This window comes from Lygodium microphyllum, chromosome 22 (genome assembly GCF_053477565.2).
Source record: "Lygodium microphyllum isolate KBCC chromosome 22, Lygodium_microphyllum_v1.1.10, whole genome shotgun sequence".
NCBI lineage: Eukaryota > Viridiplantae > Streptophyta > Polypodiopsida > Schizaeales > Lygodiaceae > Lygodium > Lygodium microphyllum.
In genome coordinates this window covers 93,719,280-93,726,230 of record NC_141156.1, presented here as the reverse complement: position 1 = coordinate 93,726,230, position 6,951 = coordinate 93,719,280, and the positions used below count along the sequence as shown (strand labels likewise).

Genomic DNA, 6,951 nt, shown 5'->3' with positions numbered 1-6,951 from the left:
TTTCTTCAAATACTTTCTTTCATCTTGCTTTGTAGCCTTCCACCAGTCATATATGTCATTCTCTCTCCATATGTACTCACGTCCAGTAAACTTCAATGGTAAAATCTCATGGTGATTCTCTGATATAATTTTCATGATATACTTTTTATCCACATTTTTATAATGTAGATCATATGGGTTTAAGGATTCAAACCACCTACGTACTCGATGATAATTTTCGAGCATGACAGTGTGTTGACTTTTAAAGTATTCAGCCAAGAGCTTTTTTCCATAAAGTCTACCCTCTTCTCTAAATTTCAACATGGGTGGCCGATAGATATCATCATATGATGGTATGCGTATCACTCTTATTGATACTCAAGTGATCAAATATCATTAGTTAGTATAACCATTTCAAAAAATGACTCATTATCAACATAAGAAAGCTGGTAATACCTGATTCTTGGCTTGAAGAAGTGTTAAGGCAATCAATCTCAATGTCTTCCTTTATTACATTGTCTCTTGTGTCATCTTTAGTAACTTGTTTACCTATATATACATAGAGTTAACCAAAGCTCACAATAATGCAAGGTTATGAAAAGTTTCAATAACACAAAAGAACGTAATTAGATATTTTGTATCAAATTGGGTCACCAAATTTGTACATGTTTTTGATCCTTAAAGTTGGTACCTACATCTTGACTTGAAGAAACATTATCGCAAGTAACCTCCTGATCTCCCTTTCTTACATTACCTCTTTTCCCACCTTTTGTTGTTCTTTTATCTATGTTTATATATATACACACAATTACTCAAAGTTTAAAGTTATGAATAACTATGAACATTTTAAATTAGGCAAAGAGACTAATTAAAGCTAGTTAATCTCAAAATGAATCACCTAATAAAGCAAGATGTAATATATGTACAAATTTTAAATTTTAAATTTTAGTAGAAATAAAGACATATACCTGTATCGTGATTTGAAGAGACATTAGGGCCAATGACCTCCTTAGCTTTCATTATTCCATTATCTCTTGTACCATCATTTGTGATTTTGTTACCTTTATGTACACATAATAAACCAAAGTTTAGAAACATAAGAGACTTATATTTTTTAAAAAGAAGTACTATATCAAACTAAATCACTTAATTCCTTAGCACTTGGATTAGAACACATAAAATAGTAATAAAATTAGGTATAAATTTAGTTATTAGAGTTAGTTACCTTTCACTTCTTCCACAACTGAATTCACAAGCCCAAGTAGTTTGGGATCCTCACTCATCATTTTTTTCAAAAGAGCCATAATCTCTAGATTAGAAGTCGACATGACAAACCTACATAGGCATGGTAACAATAAGAAAGTATTTGCAATGCATGTTTGAAAATGTATATTACATTAAGCAATACAAAACAAAAGACTTCAATAAACATACCATCATAATGTTTGAAAATGTAAATTACATTAAGCAATACAAAACAAAAGACTTCAATAAACATACCATCGTAACATTGTTGCCTCAGGCTCATGCGAACACCACATGGTAGGTACAATCTTTCTTTTATTGTCAATTGCAATTGCTTTTGTTTTGAGTACTTGCCATTTCTTTTTCGTGGATATATATAACCACCAATCCTTCCAATCTTGATCCTCTATTCTCACTTTCCAAATATTTTCTTACAAGTGTACATTAGTTAGCCATCCCACTTTTACTTGCTTCATTTCATAGTGTACTGCTCTTATAACCACACATTTGAGGTCATTTGGCTCACATAAAGCATCTAGATGAGACTTCATATAGACAACATCATTTTCCTCTAGCCAAGGAGGAATGCAACTGATGCAACCGATCTTAATCAAACATGACCTTGGTCTCAAATCTTTTGTCTCATATGCGATTATATTGTTTCCATGTTGAAGTGGAATAAATTTGTGTAACAATGATTGTATTGGTCTAATACAATCCCATGAAAATGGAACAAAACCATTTTGCAAGACACTCATACCTGTAGTGGTATCCACAACTAGACTTTCAAAGCCACTTTCAACCACAATACATTGTCTGTAGTAATAAGCTCCAAAAAATAGTTTCACTTCACCATTGCATTCAAACAAAAAAAATGATGATATGCATGCTTTCCAATGGCCAACATCTATGTCCACTCTAGAGTCTTCATCGCATCTTACCACCACTTTATCTCCCACTTTATAAACTTCTCCCTTTAGAAAAACCTTTTTATATTATGTCACTGTTTCCACCTCTATGTTGAAGTTATGATGAACATATCTCTTTTCTTCATTAGTTGCATCTCTGCGTCTTAACTTCTTTGCTCTTATGGTTATTCCCTTTGTTAGAGCTACTCTTTTGCATGCACAATTATTAGCCTTTTCTAAAAAACTCCATATTTCTTTTGCTTTCTCCACACATGATACATGCATGAGACCTGATGCATGCCATTCTGGACATTCATCGTACCTATTAGAATCCACTCAGTATCCATCAGGTGGTAGTAAAGCTTTGTGGAGTTCTCTTGTCCTCCTTTGATACGGCATAAGTCTGTCACATTGGTCTTTTGTAATACGCATAAATATCCATGTAAAGAATCTTCGTCTTTGGTAGTTTGCATAAGAAATCTCATTATCTTTGTTATTTGTTTTGATATTGACATATACTGAGACCATACGCTCATAAATATAACACCAGAAAGCATCATGACTACCATGTCGAATAATGTCATCCAAGAATTCTCCAAAACCTACATTTAGTAGGGCAAGAAAATATATACGATTAAAGTGATATAATTGCTATATAAATGAAGAAACTAAGAAAATAAAAAATATTTATACCTGCAATATGTTCCAAAGGAGCTGACTTTGATCCTAAGAGCTCCTTCGAGCTTACTCTCCATGAACCAAGCAATTCTCTCAAAGTGTCTATATTTTCTCTAGACCAACCATGGTCACGAGTGTAGTTGTAAAAAGCATGAGCAATGTCTATCAGAATCAATCCTAGGTCATAGAATACCTTTGGAATACCTTCAATCTCACATAGTACATAAGGCAAACACCATTGAATCCACTTTTGATTTTCCTCAGTCTTGTAGCTCTCACAATACTTACTAGGATATCTTGGCCAGCGACCATAACGAATAGAGTATGGTGTTACTTTAGTGACACGATGTGTTGTCTCATCAATTTTTACTTTCATCCTATTATCCACAGTCCTTATTAGAGCACATATATATTTTGAGAACAAATTTAGAGCCAAATTATGCATGCAATCATATACAAGGTCCAGGGATAAATCAAAGCCATAGAGTTCATATAGTCTCCACAAGGATGATCTACCAGAAAGTCCCGCATCTTTCAAAATCTCTTCTCTTTCTGCTTGGGTGAGGGCTCGCTCTGCCATAGTCAAAGGACTAAGCATTTCATTGGTTGATCTTTTAATTGGTCTATATCTCAACTTGAATCTATTTTGACCATACAAGTAATGTCTTGAGCCCTCACCCTCCAAAGTGGCTATTGCTTTGTCTCTACGACAAAATGATTGACCACCATCTTTGAAAGATCCAATCTTGCACTAAGCTGGATGGTCTCCGGTTACCATCATTAGCATAGCACGTGCAATGAACCTTCGACTAAGAGAATTTTCATGCTCAACAATCTGTGTGACTGGATAATTGAAGTCTACTTCAAATCCATCAACAAATAGACTTTCTAATTCATCTATCAATGGCTACATGAATATGTGAAAGACTTTACTAGAGCTTCCAATAACTTTTTTGCAACTGAATGGAATAAATAAAACCGGTATAACTCCAATAAGGGAGCTCTTTCCAACATTGAGAATTTTGATTTCAACAACTCCACAATTCTTTTGGGTTGTCTTTGAGGCTTGGAATCCATCCCAATGTAATAACAAGGCGAAATTGTGTGGATCACCCTATTTATCACAAAACACACCACATTTTAGTAACCTATATCAAATTTCATTTATATTAATTAAAAAGATGAGCATGATAATAAAGTGTACCTTACAAATCCTTTTGTACCCATGTATGTGAGTTCGACATGATTTGCGGATAAACTTGTAGGCACTCTCAATATCATCCCATGAATGATCAAGCAATGGTGACCTTTGGGCAGAAGGCCAAGCTGTATAGACTTGTTCGCAATGCATGTTATTACATATCAATGGAAGCTCAAAGTATGATTCAGGATTCAAAAAATCATTTACACTTTTGCATTTTGTACCATCCCAAAACTCATTTATTGTAGAATCACAAAGTGTATTCTCCTGTATTAACCATTTGTTTTTATTTCTCCACATTTCCAACAATTCATGGCATAGAGTTCTACTTCTAGTTAGTAGACGCAATTGTTCTCTAATGGAGACATAGTCAAAAGAGAGCATATCTTTTCTCGGTAGAGAACACTTGGAACACTTTTCACAACATTGTGAACAATCACGCTTTAACTTCTTCCTTCCTCCTTTTCTGGTGTTACACAAGCATTCAATTGTGTCTCTAATGTAGTTATCCTCCTTGCTAATTGGCTAATAAAGCAACGGTGCATGAATAGAGCTCTCACTTCCTTGGCATACCCTGTAACGTTGGGAGTTAACCATACCTAGCCGTGTGAACAGGATACCAAGTTTCTCCCAACAAGTAGGAATATTTATACCATTCAAGTCTCCATCCCATGTGTTAGGCATTTGCACTAGTAGTTTGGCCAAGCTTGGCATATATATATTGTCCATATGTGCTTGGGGGGGATCAGAACTGACCATATCACCAAAAAGAATTTTAAGCATTTTATCTTGAAACTCAATTGAAGCTCGATGCTCATCCCAAAGTGCTTGCAATTGAATTATTCTTTGAACGATTTTGTCAAATAAAGATGGTTCAACATCATCCATCGCGAACGCTTCATGTTGTGGTTCCACCTCATTATCCTCCCTTTCGTCTAAATTGTCAATCTCATCTAATGGGTCATTATGGACCTCATCTCCCATGTCATTATGCTCTAGTAGAATGTCATCTTGTGGTAGTCCTTGAGAGTCACATAAACCAAGATTAGTAGTGAGACTCTTAAATCTTTCCTCAATTTTCATGTGTCTTGCATATGTTGAGTGAGGAACCATACGTCCACCTCCACAATATGTTCTGCATGTACACCACAAACGCCTGCGTCTAGGCAAAGAGTGAGATGATGTTTGATCCATAGAAGGGTTATCTTCACTCATAGGAACATCATTGTTAGTAGAATTTTGACCTTCTTGATGAGCCAGAACTGATGAATGTATTATCCCATTCATATCCTTGCGACTGTGTGCATAGTAAGTTTGTCTAGTAACATTCTGATAACCAAGGGTTGAATGCCTACACTTATAATTGCACTGACATCTCCTTAAATTATTCATTATGGCTTCCTGAAACATAGACATAAATAAAAAATAATCAATCTATATATTAAAGTTACATATCGAAGGTTATACATCAAACGGGGAAAAAAAAAGCATTACTCAAAGGGAAGTAGACTTTTATCCATGGTGGAAATAAATTATATTCAAGAACCATAAGCATAGTCAAGGAGATTTAATTAGAAAGCTGCAAAGAGTAGAAAGTGTATGAACTTAAAGCCTTGTGGAAATACACTTTAGGTAACAATCACACTCCCTTATAGAATACCTTTGTATCAAAATCTTCCAAAGATGCATAAGACTTAGTTTAGCAAAAACGTGTGTCTATTATTTCTAAGGGTAGAGCAGGGATACGATAGTGCTATATGGTTTATAAGCATATTCATAGGGTGAAAGAAAACTATGTTCACTTAATATTGTTATCTCAAAGTTCTATATTTATTATGGGCACATACATAAACTAGATCTTCCAGTAAAGTATAGCTAGATGTACGTTATGAAGTGGTGCAAAGGTGTCACTTGGTTCATGTGAATTGAAGGGGAATTCAAGCTGACTCTGAGTCTACAAACATAAGTAGGCTATAGAGAGGGAGATTACGAAACCCTACTTGGAAAGGAAGATCGGGCCGGGCTGGGCCAAAAGGACCCATCACATCACTTATTATTTTCCTAGTATGGTTAAACATCTCCTCGAACAAGTGATACTTGGAGCTTACTATAATAAACTTATGCTCAAGAAAACCTAGCATAAAAAGTAAACAAGAGATAACAAAACCCAGCTTGGATAGGAAGATCGTGTCCCTAGGGCTAATAAGGCCCATCACAACAGTTATCATTTCCCAAGCATGGTTGGACATTTCCTCAAAACAAGCAAAGGAGAGATTACAAAACCCTGCTAGGATAGGAAGGTCATGTCCCTAGGGCTATAAATAAGGCCCATCACAGCAGTTATCCTTTCCCAAGCATGGTATACATGTAGTATACCAGAAAGACTAGTGGACACAATAGGCATAAACATTCTTAGTAAAAAGGCTTGTTGTCCACATTGTTACAACAATGAATAGCCTATCAAAACTAAGCCAAACAAGCTCAAAACACCTCAAGAAGCACTTCAATACATCCTCCAAACATTCAAGCAACAATACATGAGTACCAATAGCAGCATAAATGAGTTCCAAACACTCACAAAAAACTAACTTGAACCTGTATACAATTGATTTTTTGTGTATAATAACAACGATAGAGGTTAGGGAGCTCCAAACACCAATGTCAGGTAGAAAGCTAAAGTGTTTATCAAGTACTGGAGTGGAGCAAGGAATGATTTGATGGTTGTTGTAGATTAGGGATATAGACTTGAAAATAGGCATAGTTCATGCTAATTGGGTTGATGTGTTATTGCTCTTGCTAGATTAATTGAGCCTCAAGCAAGGATCAATGAGGCCCTTGGAACCCTTGGAACAAGCATTAACAAGTGGGATCGTGCTAGAAGAAGGAAATGGTCAATGCATACCTTAAGAAGAAGAATAAATGGTTGTTATGAAACCTTAA

At 35.3% G+C, this 6,951-nt stretch overlaps 1 long non-coding RNA gene across 1 annotated transcript; it reads right to left on the bottom strand.

Annotated features, from left to right (window-relative positions):
* Positions 1-317: 317 nt before the first annotated feature.
* LOC148017416 (uncharacterized) lies at positions 318-975 on the bottom strand. The gene is made up of 3 exons (XR_015687955.1): positions 948-975; positions 436-528; positions 318-346 (listed from the first exon to the last, which is right to left on the bottom strand). It is a non-coding gene; the product is annotated as an uncharacterized LOC148017416 (long non-coding RNA).
* Positions 976-6,951: the final 5,976 nt, after the last annotated feature.